Below are 14201 nucleotides of genomic sequence, written 5' to 3'. Positions count from 1 at the left end.
ATAAAAGGAAGTTTCCTTTCATGTATGTTGGGTACCCAGGGACCACTCCTCAGCAGGAATCAGTCTCAAACATTTCCTGTGTTACTTCGGAAATACTCTCTGCTTATATAAAGACATATAAATATATTTTAACAGATGTGGGATTTAATATACATACTGTTCCTCAACATGTTTTTATCACTTAACACTATGTCTTGGACATATTTCCTTGTTAGCACCTATAGAGCTATATATATGTGAGATATAAATTTGGCAGCATGGAACAGTAGAAAGAGCATGGGCTATAATTAAGGAGATGTGAAAAGATTTGACTAAGAGATGATAATAGCTTCATTCTTTATAATAGTGAAATTCTGGCAACAACCTATTTAGGTCCATTAAAAGGAAATGTCATTATGGTATCATAGAAAAATATATAGCAAAACAGCATGGTTTGTTTGATATTAAATTTTAATTACATTACATAAAATAGTTTTTAGACCAGATTTAGAACAATTTTTATTTCTCATGCTCAATATGTATAATTGATTCTTTTCCATAACAGCTTGTTCAAGCTTCTTGTTTCAAAAATTCTTCCTATCACTCTGGGCTATGTATTAAACATACTTTAAATTCTTATTCTATATGGTTTTTTAGTTTGGCCTCCTTTCATATAGTTCATTCAGTCTGCTTTGCTTAAAGAGTGCTTATATTTCTTAGAGGCTGGGTTATTTTATTTTACCAATTAACTTGACTTAATGTGACCCAGGAAGTATATAATAAGCCTAACCCTTACTTTGAGCAATTCAAACAATTTTATTAGCTGAGTTAAGAAATGGAGCAGGAGCATCTCAAGATGGTGAGGAAAAGAATAGGTGTTGCTAGCCAGGTTTGACTTACACTTGTTGGTATCTTCCTGCCTTTCTCAGGTGACCATTATCCTTAAAGTGCCTCTGCCCAGGAGCCTTCACTCTCTCTTGTAAGAGGCTCAGCCACTGGATCAGGGATGAAGGAACTGTGAAGTGAGGAAATGCTTGGAGGCTTGCCAATGTGCTAGCCATCATTACTATTGGTTCCCCCATCCCTAGCCAGGTGTAGCACTAGGTTGATCTTTGTCATATGTAAATGAGATCATTAACTTCCTGGCTTGAAACCTTAGCACATTTTGTCATTATACTAGATTAAAAGCCAAGGTCTTTCTCATGGCCCACAAGGCCCTACATGTTAAGGACTCCTGCCCATCTCTCCTGCCTTATCTGTCCTACTTCCTTCCAATCTCCAGGAATTCTCATTGGCCAAACCCAACTGGAAGCTGAAAGGACAAGAGAATCTATTAAGATAATCCACAGAAATCAGCATATGGGGGAAGAGAGCAAAATGGAAGGAGTGAAAAGCAGGTCTGGAGGGGAATGAAAGAGATCCCCAAAGTTAAGAGGCACAGACTAGTGGTTACTTTAGCTGAAATCCGGGACTTTTTTGAGGAGGTATGTCTTATCTTGCCTCAAAAGGTTATAGTCACTTAGTGTGAGGAAGTCTGTATATGGGGAGGGGTGCAGGGATGCTTACACCCCTCCCAGAAGATACTCTTCTCTTTAGCCCTCCACCCCATCGGGATCAGAAAATGCCCAAATAAAGTGAGGGGCAGATTTTCCTTCCCTCTAGGATAGGCACCTTGGAAAATCGTAAGAGTCAACTAGCCTGCTCTATTCAAGGCAAACATTTTATTTATTTTATTTTATTTTATTTTTTAAAGATTTTATTTATTTGACAGACAGAGAGACAGAGGGAACACAAGCAGCAGGAGTGGGAGAGGAAGAAGCAGGTATCCACCTGAACAGGGAGCCGTATGTGGGTCTCGATCCCAGGACTCTGGGATCATGACCTGAGCTGAAGGCAGACGCTTAATGACTGAGCCACCCAGGTGCCCCTCAAGGCAAACATTTTAGTCTGTAAGTGGAATTTGCTCATAACATCCCTGAAGCCTTAGTCAAGGGCCTTTTGATTATCAAGATCCATGATTTTTTTAAAAATTCTTTATAAATTGAACATTTTCTAAGCAACCCATGCAGAATTCTATCATAAAAAGAATATAGAGTTTTTCTACCCAAGAAGTACAAGTGTGCTTGAATGTGTGTGTGTAGAAGAAGGCCAGCTGGATTTTTGCATGCTCTTCCTCCTTTTCCTCATCTCAGCAACACTTGAGATAGCAGTTTGGAAAACAGTAATAGAGTCTTTGACATAGGTCCACTTCACTGCATAGACAGAGAACCTAAACCTAAGATTTCAAGTGCATGCAGAGACCAGAATTCTGAGTCTCTTAATACTTGTTCTAGGGCTCTGCCCAGCTCCCTTTCCTGCCTCCCATGTGGTCTCTGTTATGATCACAGACACATCATTAAGCAGACCCAAAGCATATTTGATTTGAGAAACATACCACATAGAGTGGAGTTAGAATATGCAATAGGACAGATTGGATGAAGAAGAGTGATACATGTCTAAAGAAAAAAAGAAAAATATGGAGCAAATATTAAACACAAAATATGTTTGCTGGTGACTTTTTTCCTCAAATATGCCAAATGCTTATGTTTAGAAACGAGCAAGTCTTATCAACTCATTGATCAAAAGGAAAAGCTTCTCATTCTCACAGATGTTAAGGTTGAATTATTCTCAAGGCATGCAGGCCATAGATGACAGGTATTCCATCAGCCTAAAGTATTTTTGGAAGCAGTGACAGTCAGTGAAAACTGAGCTGGTTACTAAAGTCGGTTGGAATGCAAAGCTATGTTGATGGTTACTACAGGAAGCAGATGCTACTGAAGAAATTATTGACCTGTCTGTTAAAAATAATCTAATTAGGAATCGGCCATTTGGGCCTATTTAAGTCTCCATATAATAACAGACTAAAGGCCTTATTAAAGCAGTTCTGAGAATAAGGCCAATCCGTCTGCTTTTGAAATTTAACGCACATACCAAGTTGTCCACACAACTAACTTTTGGGAGTGTCCTCTTACTGTGTCTCCAAGCTTTTGCATTTCCAAGTTTGGGCACCACACCTACCACTTCTAATGTGTATGAATTTTCTTTTCCAGAAAAACTCTAAATATTCAATGACATTATTACCAAAAGTAAAATTTTTAAAGGAAACCATCATGGCCGTGATGCTGCCTTATAGGAGAGGACAAGAAACTAGAGGTTGGATTCAGGACACTTGATTGCTCCCAGTTTTCCCTCAGTGATGGAAGAACTTGGGGTATTAGTCATTGAAAGATAATCAGCAAGTCTTCTTTTAAACCTAAACCTTTGTTTCTGTCAACTAGCAGGCAACTGTCTTCATCTTTTGTTGCTACTCTTATAAAAAAGTTAAACCTAAGTTCTTGAGTCTGTCGTCTTCCCACTCAGAAACTATTTATCTTGTGACAGCCATGGGTATGTGGCTTCCTGACCTGCTCAGAAGCACATTGGAAACAAAGAACATGGTGGGATGATGGTGGTGGGCAGGAATACAGGAATGATGGAATGGACACATGTGAAGAACAATAACTCCACTCACAGACCTTTTATTAGTTTGCTAAAGCTGCTGAGATCAGTAGAGCTATGCTTCCTCGGAAGTTAGTAGAGAAGGATCTGCTCCAGGCTCCTCTCCTGGCTCCTGGTACTTCCTTAGCTTGTGTCAACATAACTTCTGTCTTCTTGTGGCATTCTCCTTATGTGTGTCTGTGTCCAAATTTGTCCATTATATGAGGACATTGGTCATATTGAATTAGGGGCCCATCCTAGGACAGTATGACCTCATCTTAACTAATGCATTTACAACATCCCTATTTCCAAATAAGGTCACATTCTGCGACTCTGAATTAGGACTTCAACATATGAATTTGGGGGGGACAAGAGTCAGTTCATAAAGACCTCAGTAGCTTCTGATTGTGAAATCACATTACAGAAAAATCCATAATAAACTTGAGTCAAGAAGAGGTTACACAAGAAGAAAGATGGACTATTTGGGCCCTGAATTAAGATTTAGATCTGTATTTTTTCTAGATCTGTAACTGCAGGCTCATTGCTTTTTTTTTTTTCAAGGATTTTATTTATTTATTTGACAGAGAGAGAGAGAGAGAGTGCACAAGTTGGCGGAGGGGCAAAGGGAGAGGGAGAAGCAGACTCCCCACTGAGCAGGGAGCCCCATGCGTGGCCCGATCCCAGGATCCTGAGACCATGACCTGAGCTGAAGGCAGATGCTTAACCAACTGAGCCACCCAGGTGCCCTGCTTTTTTTTTTAATCTAAAAAAGGAGATAATGAAAACTTTTCTTGCTTTGGGATGGTTGGAATCAAAATAAATGTGAAAGCCCCTTAAAGTTTCAAATTCTATTCATGTAGCATATAGTATATGTACATAGTCTACTTAAAGTTAATATTATAATATTTTATGTAAAATATAAAAACCTTGCAATATAAGTTCAATTATTCCCCATTACTCTTCATACTATAGTTGTCAAATGTATTACATTTTCATACATTATAAATTTGACAAGGTAGTTATTAAATTTCACAGTCATATGTATTTTATTTTATTTATTTTTTAAAGATTTATTTATTCACTTGAGAGAGAGAAAAAGCATGGGGGGATGCAGAGGGAGAGGGAGAGAGAAACTTTAGCAGACTCTTCACTGAGCACAGGGGACTGTACTGGGGCTTGATCTCATGACTGAGATCATGACCTGAGCTGAAGCCAAATGTCAGACATTCAACGACTGCACCACTCAGGGGCCCCAATCATATGTATTTTAAACAATGTAAGAGAAAAAATATCTATTATATTTACCCAAATATTTAACATTTCTAATGTCCTTCCTACCTCCTTAAAATCTGAGTTTTCCCTTGGTACCCTCATTCACAGCAGCACATCTGTTGGACAAATTCTTAGTTTTTTCTTTTTTGAAATACCTTTATTTTGCCAAAATTCTTGAAGGATATTTTTGCTGGATATAAAATTCCAGGTTAGCTCTCCTTCCCTTGCAGCACTTTAAAAGTGTTTTCCACTGTCATCTGGCCTCTGTGGTTTCAGATGAGAAATATACCATATTTCAGATCATTCTCTTATATGTAACTTGGCATTTTTCTCTGGTGCTTTCAAGATTTCTACTTCTCTCTGATTTTTAGAAGTTTGACTATGACATGCTTAAGCATGGTCTTCTTTTTCTTTATCCTGTTTGGAGTTTTCTGAGATTCCCGAATCTTTAACTTTATATCTTTCATCAAACTGAGGAAGTTTTCAGCCATTATGGGAGAGTTAAACTGTTGGGAGGCTACCTCACCATTCCAGAAGTAGAATTTCTAAACTATAGTGGTTTAGAAGCTAAAGACTGCCAGAGCTATCTTGAGAAGTCATTCCACATGGCATGTGGAAGTCAGAACCCTTGGGAACTGAATACAGATGTACCAAGGAGTCCCAATTAAGACTCTATACAATATGTCTCAAGAGGTGATGACAGGCATCTTTGTCAGCAAATATAAAGAGTGTACTGAAAGGATTAGGGCTTTGTGTTGGGTAAGTGGGTCCTAGCTGCATATGAAGACATCCAGAAATAGCTAGAAAGGTAGAAACTAGTGGGATATCTGCCTAGAGCATTTGTTAGTTAAGCTTGCCTAGTGGTGCCCTCTCCTGCACATGGTGTGTTTGGTGGCTGTGTGAGCCTGCAGGGATCCTGGATACGTGCTGGCAGGTGGCTCTGATTGTAGAAACATACAAAGGGCCATCTCTCTCTCTCTATTTTCTTAAGATTTTATTTATTTATTTGAGAGAAAGAGAGAGAAAGTACATGAGCAGGGGGAGTGGCAGAGGGAGAGAGAGAAGCAGGCTCCCTGCTAAGCAGGAAACCTGACATGAGGCTAGATCCCAGGATCTGGAGATCATGATCTGAGCTGAAAGCAGATACTTAACCAACTGAGCCACCCAGGTGCCCTCCCCGCCTTTTTTCTCACAAGACTTTACTAGCACAGATCCAGCCTCAAGATTCAGGGTCTCATCCACCTGAACCATGAACTACTGAACAGAGGCTTGTATTCACTCTTAAATGCCTGTGGTACTGCTTTTCTCTCTTCTTTCTTCTGAACTGATAAACTGAATTAAATTAAATGTGAGAAGTTAATATGGTATGACTTGTGGACATAAAGTAGCTCTATCTGAGTTAAGGATAATGGCCTTCTTAGGTCAGAAGAAATAGTGCTCAAAGATGGTAGACTAAATATTTCAAGACACTCATACTCTGGACTCTGGGAACCAAACTGAGGGTTACAGAAGGGAGGGGGAGGGGGTTGGGTAACTGGGTGATGGGTATTAAGGAGAGCACGTGTGTTATATGCAACTAATGAATTGTTGAACACTACATCAAGAAATAATGATGTACTATATGCTGGCTAATTGAACATGATAATAAAAAAATAATTAAAAAAGAATTCTAGAAAAAAAAAGACTCATGTTTTCTGAGGTTTAATTTTTTTTTTTATTTTTATTTTTTGATTTAATTTATTTTATTTTATGTTATTTAATTTATTTTTTAAAAACAGTACTTGTTTAATCATTTTCTTTTCTTTTTTTTAAAAGATTTATTTATTTATTTGAGAGAGAGAGAGCATAAGTTAGGGGAAAGGCACAGGGAGAGGGAGAGAATCCCAAGCAGACTCCCAGCCAAGCACAGAACCCGACATGGGGCTTGATCCCATGATCCTGAGACCACAACCCAAGCTGAAACCAAGATCTGGATGCTTAACCAACTGAGCTACTCAGGTGCCCCTCCCCTGAGTTTTCAGTGCTTGTTGGAAATCCAACAAATCAAGCAAGTTCCTGCTATTAAACTAGATCTCTTATCAGAGAGTCACAGCTTTTCTTCTGCAAATTATTTACATCAATAGGAAAACCATTGGTGTGTGACCCAGATTCTCTATCTATGATTCATCAAGAATGAGCTTTAGTTAGCGGATTAAATGCTACACTGTCTTTGGAAAATTAGGACATTTGACTCAGATTCTACTTAGAGTTGTGTGAGTTTTAATTCAGGAAACAGAACATTTTCTTCTGTCTTCAATGTGTCTAAGAACTCTAGAAAAGAGTTTTTGTTCAAAAATTCTGTGGTTACCAAAGGCAGAACCTGAGGGCATTTTTGTTTATGACCAGAGCATATGGGCCATCAAGTTAGACAATCAGGACACTGGAAACTCTAATAAACTTTTGGGTTTTTATAAGATGAAGATTCCACCCTGAGAATTTTCTGTTCTGGTAACAGTGCCTAAATAATTCAGACCAACTTCTCACTAAGAACACTAGGAAAATAGAAGAAAATATTTTTATAGAATCTGTTTGGAGGAATCAAGGAATTAACAAGATAGTGAAGAATTACAGGTCCAGGATCTGGGAGGAGAACAGAACACAGGTGCACTGAGCATCTGGGGCCACTTTTCCATAGGATTAGCACCATGGGAGGAGAGGCTGTTAATTTTCAACTGATCTGAGGGCAATGGGTGAAAGCTGCGTACCCAGCATCTTTCTCACTCAGTCCCTTCTGATTCCTTTGGAGAGCTTTCTATCCATGCCATGTACAACTGGTGGGTATTTCAATAATGACTCCCAACAGGGTAGACATATGACCCAAGCTGGGGGCAATCAAATAAAATGCCACCCAGGAGAACAGCACTAAGATAAATAATAAGGTGAGAATTGAAATGTAAAGTCCAACTCATAGAGGTATCTAGGGGGTGGATACTAGGAAGAGAGTCACACAATGTGTGATCAGTTAGATCAGGAGTGAGAGGCATCATGGAACACAAGAGAAGGAAGTATTTCATGAAAACCAGAGAGGTCAGATGACAAAAAAGTGTCACAATATATGATAGCATGGAGGTTGTTGGTGATTTTTGACAGGAGAAATTTCAGGAAGATGGTAGGGGAAAAGCCAGATTGGAGTAGGAGGAGAGAAATCAGGTGCTAAGGAAATGGAAACACTGTATAGACACTTATTTTGTGATTTAGTTTTGAAGGGAGTAAAAAATGTGGCCATGTCTGAAGGTAGATAAAAAGTCAAGGGAGTGTTTTTTCTGTTTTGCTTTGCTTAAGATGAAAGATATTCAGGCATGTTTGTATGACCTCTCTGAAGTTGAATTCATTTTTATTATACATGAAACCAGCTTTTGTCCTAGTTTTAAGTTCTTATTCTTACATTGTTCCTGAGACCAACTTCTTGACATCAGATGTTGATAGTAGATAAATTTGTAAGGCCTGCATTTAAACATAAATACTTGGGAGCTATAAAATAGTCATGAGGTAGATCTTATGTCACTCGTCCAATCACAATGGGCCATGGTCTTACAGTTGGCTAATGACAGGATCTTGTCCTTGAAGACTAGTGAAGCCAGACATAGAACTTTAACTTCACTGCTGAATCTAATGTTATACAGTGCTCAAATTCACACTCAGAACTGTCAAAAATACATGTAGAGAGAAACAACCCCAAAGCCTTCTTCCACCAGTCTCCTGAGAGAGTGATGTACGTGATCCTGTTCTTTAGGCCATGATCATGTTTGAGACATTGATAACATTTAGTCTCTGGACTGTAAATCTGGCAGTTGAATCTTATAATTGGGCAAAATCTCTGATGTACATTATGAGCCCCTAACTGGCCAGTTGGTTGGAATCCTTAGCTAGCCGGTCTATTTAGGGAAGGGAGAATTCAACACTCAATTCTCTTATTTCTTTCAGATAATTGCTCAGTAGGGCTCCCTTCCAGTCTAAGCACCAACTCAGAATCCAGGCAAAGTTATGGACTAAGCAGTCAGTATATAATGCTTATTTATGAGCCTTTTTTTAGGGAAGTGCCAAGAAAGAGCAAAATATGTGAGCAGAAAAACAAAAACAAAATCAAAGGGTAAATTAAGATGAAGTAATCAAACATTTGAAGCTTTCTAAAAACCTCTCTTAAAAAAGAGCAAATAGGGCGCCTGGGTGGCTCAGTTGGTTAAGCGACTGCCTTCGGCTCAGGTGATGATCCTGGAGTCCCTGGATCGAGTCCCGCATCGGGCTCCCTGCTCGGCAGGGAGTCTGCTTCTCCCTCCGACCCTCCCGACCCTCCCCCCTCTCATGTGCTCTCTCTCTCAAATAAATAAATAAAAATCTTTAAAAAAAAAAAAAAAAGAGCAAATAGATGAATATCTCAAGCAATCGGCAAACATCAAATTCAAATCTAGGTGATTGAATATCATGTGAAGACCTTATACAGCAAAAGCGAAGTTACAAGTTTATTATATCCTTGAAAACTTAATTCCCAAGTCCTTGCCATGGTCTTCAAACTGCCACAGAGATAAAATTACTTGAAATAAATTGGTGTCCTTATCCCAGACAAGCCACCTAATGCAAGTATAGCTGACATTACTAAAACAAGCAGTACTTTCGACAGGATATTAAACATCTGGCTCAAGACTTACAAATCTATGAAACTACCAGATTGCTATTTCTGAAAGTGCCAGGCTGACTACATTTGGCATGCAGGCTGGGGGTGGGGTGGGGAGCAGGGAATAAGTCTATATTTGAGCAAGGCATCTTTTTGAAAACTTTCAGTTTTCTTGTGAATTATCTAGGTTATTGCTTTTTTTTTTTTTACTTAAAAACTTTACCCTCAAAAGAAGGATGCAAACAAGCATGTATGTATACACATATACATATGTATAGTAAATGAATTAATTTCTTCTTGAATGATCAGTAATAAATTTTTTGTAGTTTTCCTTTTTAATAATGCAAATTGTGATGAAAAACTTGGCAACATTAAGTTGGTAACATTGGACCCATTTCATCATGGAAGTGGCAGTGATTTGTCCTCACTGGAATAGGTTTTATTTAGAGAATGGATTTGCCTTCTCGGCTGGCATCAGCACCACCAACCACAGATTTATTGAATGCCTTAGAACCCATCGAGTATCCCACACAACACAGATTCAGACTGAGCAACCCATTTCACAGCATGAAAAGTATGACACTTGGCTCTCACCTCTAGAATTCTCAGACTCACCATCTACTCTATCACTGAGAAGGAGCTGGTCACTTAAAATGGTTATGTTGCTAAATGGAAAACAAACCCCCGCATGGTCAGGGTGCTCAGACTGAGCTATATATATTCTCAACCCGCAGCTGATAAATAGAGCTTGAGAACAAAGTAGTAGTGATCCCTCTCATTATTACTCTTAATAACCCACGGGTACAGTTTTTGCTTCCCATTCCCAAACCTTGGGATTTCTTGATCTAAAGGGCTTCAGTCCCACGGGAGGGATACTTCTACCAGGGGACAGAGAATGGCCGCGTCAAATCTGAAACATGGGTTGTCCCTGGCCAGGTTGGCTTCCTCATACCACTGAAATAACAGGCAAAGCAGTCATTGAAACGGGGTTAATAACCGTCTGGGTTGATTAGTCCTGATAAGTAATGGGTAATTGGGTTTCTGCTATGAAATGGTTTGGAAGTAGTTTCCCGCTGAGATTAACTTCTACATCACCTTACCATCTCCTGTTTGGATTCTTAGCATTTCCATCACCTGTGTAGCCAATTTCCTGCATTAAATTCCCTCTGTTTTAAATATTTAGAGTGGTTCCTTAAGACCTTGATTGATTACAGTTGTTGGTGTCAGGAGTGGTCCCACGAAAAAGCCCTCAGGATGAGATTCTAAGATTGATTTCTCATCTGTTTGAGCACAATATCGGGGTTGTCTTCCTTAACAGAGAGAAAATGGGTTACCAGCACCTTTGGAATGCTCACCTTCTTCCTCTGCAGTAGAACCTCCATATATTATCTGAGCCCATGGCCACCCAGAACAACTATTAGTCCTGGCCAACCTGACTTGCACTACATATACTTACGTGACTAAGACTGGCCAATGGAATATAAACAGAAGTAGAATGTGTAACGAGCCATCTTTAAAGGGAAGGCTTGCACTTCCCTTCCCTTTTTCTCTTTTCAGCTGACTGGAATATAGACATAGAGACTGGAACTCCAACAGACATCTTGGTTTGTCCTTTAGGACAGCAGAAAAGAAAGTTTGAAACATCCTTGGTCTCTGACGAATTTAAAGAACTTTCTTATCAGCCCAAAGGCTGGATAAAACCAGTGATGTTGTCAGTGGCCCGAGGGAGGCCAGAGGCTCCTTCCCAAAAATAAATGAGATCCAATATCTTAACTGGAGTCCATGAGGATCCAGAATGAAGGATACAGGAGGTCTCTCCTCTCCCATGGAAGGTAGATTCCTAAGCTTCCCCTTATGCCCATTTGCCAACTGTGAAGGAGATAGAAGGGAGGAATTTCTGTGATAAAGAGATGATCTTCAAATTCCCTGAATATGTACCCCCAAAAGACTCAGAGATCCAAAGAAAATGATTTAAACCAGAAGGGACTGAGACACCATCCACTGGAGCGTTCAAGGTTTGTTTGTTTTTCCTTGTAACCCAGTGGGTGGGGACATACAGGGGACATTAGATCAGTCATAGGAAATAAAGAAGCAACATCCTCTTTGAATATATGGGTATGGTGGGTGTGAACATCTGACCAAACTGAGTTTTATATGGTAGAATGCTGCAGTCATAGCTAGGGAAGAATTATACTTGCTAAAATCAGAAAATTCACAGATCATAATATGGCTGAAGTTGTCAAGCAGAGCAAGCTTGTCAGTTCTTGTATCAGGAACTTCTGTGTTGTAAACAAAAGCCTGCAGTGATGAAAACAGAGACTGATGAGCTTTAAATATAAGAATAATTCATATACCCTGCAGGGATCTCTGCCAATTCCAGTGCAAGCAGACAGCTGTAAACAAGTTGTAGAAACTTCAGAAAATGCCACAGCCCAGGCTCTGATAAAACCACAATCCTGAGCCTTGGTGACAAATGTCAGTCTTCCCCCATTGGAGCCCAAGTTCCATGAAGGCAGGGACAGTGCCTGCTTTTGTTGACCATGTGTGCCCATTACTCAGAACAGGCCTGGCATGGAGTGGCTGTTCAACAAATATATGATGAGTGTACGAATGAGTCCATAAATTTTTATTTTCAAAATTTTCTACTATAGGGAGATGGTGCATTTATATTTAGAAGGAAATAATTATTAAAATTTTCTTAGTAAATAGGAACTGTAGTACTTAAAAAACTCCCCCTATTGATATCTCTAAAAGAAAACACTGGAAGATAATGAAGCAAAAGCTATATACATTGGAGGAAGAAAGTTGTGACTTAAGCAAGGGAAATATGAGGGGCTCAAGGGCTTCTAGGATGCAGGGGTGAGGTGGGAGAGTCAGAGGCAAGGATGGGCACCGTGGTGTCATATTGACTTTTATTTTCTCCCAAATATTTGGAGTGGCCACTAGAGGCAAAGCACTGTCCTGGGCATTTTATTTCTGCATATTCTTTAATCCTCACAACAATCCTATTAGATAGGAATGATTCCCATTACACAAGACCAGAGAGGTTAAACAACTTGCCCAAAATCACACAGCTGGAGGTAACTAGAGTGAGACCTGATCCAAGTTGATTCACCCTCAAGCTTGGGCTTACATGTCTAGCCTCACCTGGAACACGTGCTCAGGGAGCACGCCTCTGCTCACTGGCTATCTCTGCTCCTCTCTTACCCCAGGCTCTGACTGACTTATTTCATTTAGCATTATACTCTCTATATCTATCCATCTTGTTGCAAATGGCAACATTCTTTTTATGGCTGAGTAATACATTGTACCACATCTTTAACCATTCTTCGATTGAGGAATACTTGGGCTGCTTCCATAATTTAGCTATTGTAAATAATGCGTAGAGAAAAAAAAGCTGTATCTATGGCTCATAAGCACATGAAAACATGTTCAACATTAACTATCAGGGAAATGCAAATCAAAAACCACAATGAGATACCACTTTATACATACTTGAATTGCTGTAATAAAAAAGACAGACAATATAAAAAGTGTGGTTAGGATGTGGAAAAATTGGAACCCTCATACACTGCTGGTGGGAATGTAAAATGGTACAGACAACTTAAGAAAACAATTTGGCAATTCTTCAAATGGTTAAACACAGTTACCATATTACCTAGTGGTTCCATTCCTATGTATATATCCCAGAGAAATGAAAACATGTCCACACAAAACTTATAAAGGATGTTCATAGTGGTATTATTCATAATAATAACAAAATGGGAACAATTGAATGTCTATCAACTAATAAATGGGTAAATGAAATGGTATATCTATACCATGGAATATTATCCGACAATAAAAAGGAATGAAGTACTGATGCCTGCTACAACATGAATGAACCTCGAAAACATTATGTTAAGTGAAGAAGCCAAGCACAGCAGACCAAATATGGTAGGATTACATTCATACAAAATGTCCAGAAGAGACAAATCTATAGTGGCAGAAAGTAGATTAGTAGTTGGCAGGGGGTGGGGCTGGGGGGGGGGGCACTAGGATTGACAGCCAGATGGTGCAGCACAATGAAAACTAGGGCAGTTCCCAGAAATCTATACTGATGAGGGATTGGCAGGAGTCCCAGACAAGAGAGTTGCCATCACACAGTCACGTGTCAATTCCTTCCAGATTTTCAACTTTATTACTGTAGGAATGTTTTGTTGTTAACAAAATCTATTTCTTATATGCCTGTTATAATTTCGAATGCTGTGTATTTAGTTGGGCTTTCTTTATAATAGTAGGTAACATTTACTGACTACTTATTGTTTTGGCAGTATATCTTGGTAGCTAAGAGGACAGATTCTGGAGCACCACGAACTGAGTTAAAACCTAGCCCTGTGAATTGTGTAAGACTGTTGGGCGCCTAGGTGGCTCAGTTAAGAGGCTGCCTTCGGCTCAGGTCATGATCCCAGAGTCCTGGGATCGAGTCCCACATTGGGCTCCCCGCTCAGCAGGAAGCCTGCTTCTCCCTCTCCCACTCCCCCTGCTTGTGTTCCTGCTCTCGCTGTCTCTGTCTCTGTCAAATAAATAAATAAAATCTTTTAAAAAAAAATCTTAAAAAAAAATTGTGTAAGACTGTTGAATCACAGAGCTGTACCTCTGAAACAAATAATACATTATATGTTAAAAGAAAAAAGAAGATAGTAGGAAGGGAAAAATGAGGGGGGGGAAATCGAAGGGGGAGATGAACCAGGAGAGACTATGGACTCTGAGAAAAACCTGAGGGTTCTAGAGGGGAGGGGGG

This window comes from Phoca vitulina, unplaced genomic scaffold (genome assembly GCF_004348235.1).
Source record: "Phoca vitulina isolate PV1807 unplaced genomic scaffold, GSC_HSeal_1.0 scaffold10, whole genome shotgun sequence".
Taxonomy (NCBI): domain Eukaryota; kingdom Metazoa; phylum Chordata; class Mammalia; order Carnivora; family Phocidae; genus Phoca; species Phoca vitulina.
The sequence above is the reverse complement of the archived record's forward strand: the minus strand, read 5'-3'. Positions refer to the sequence as shown.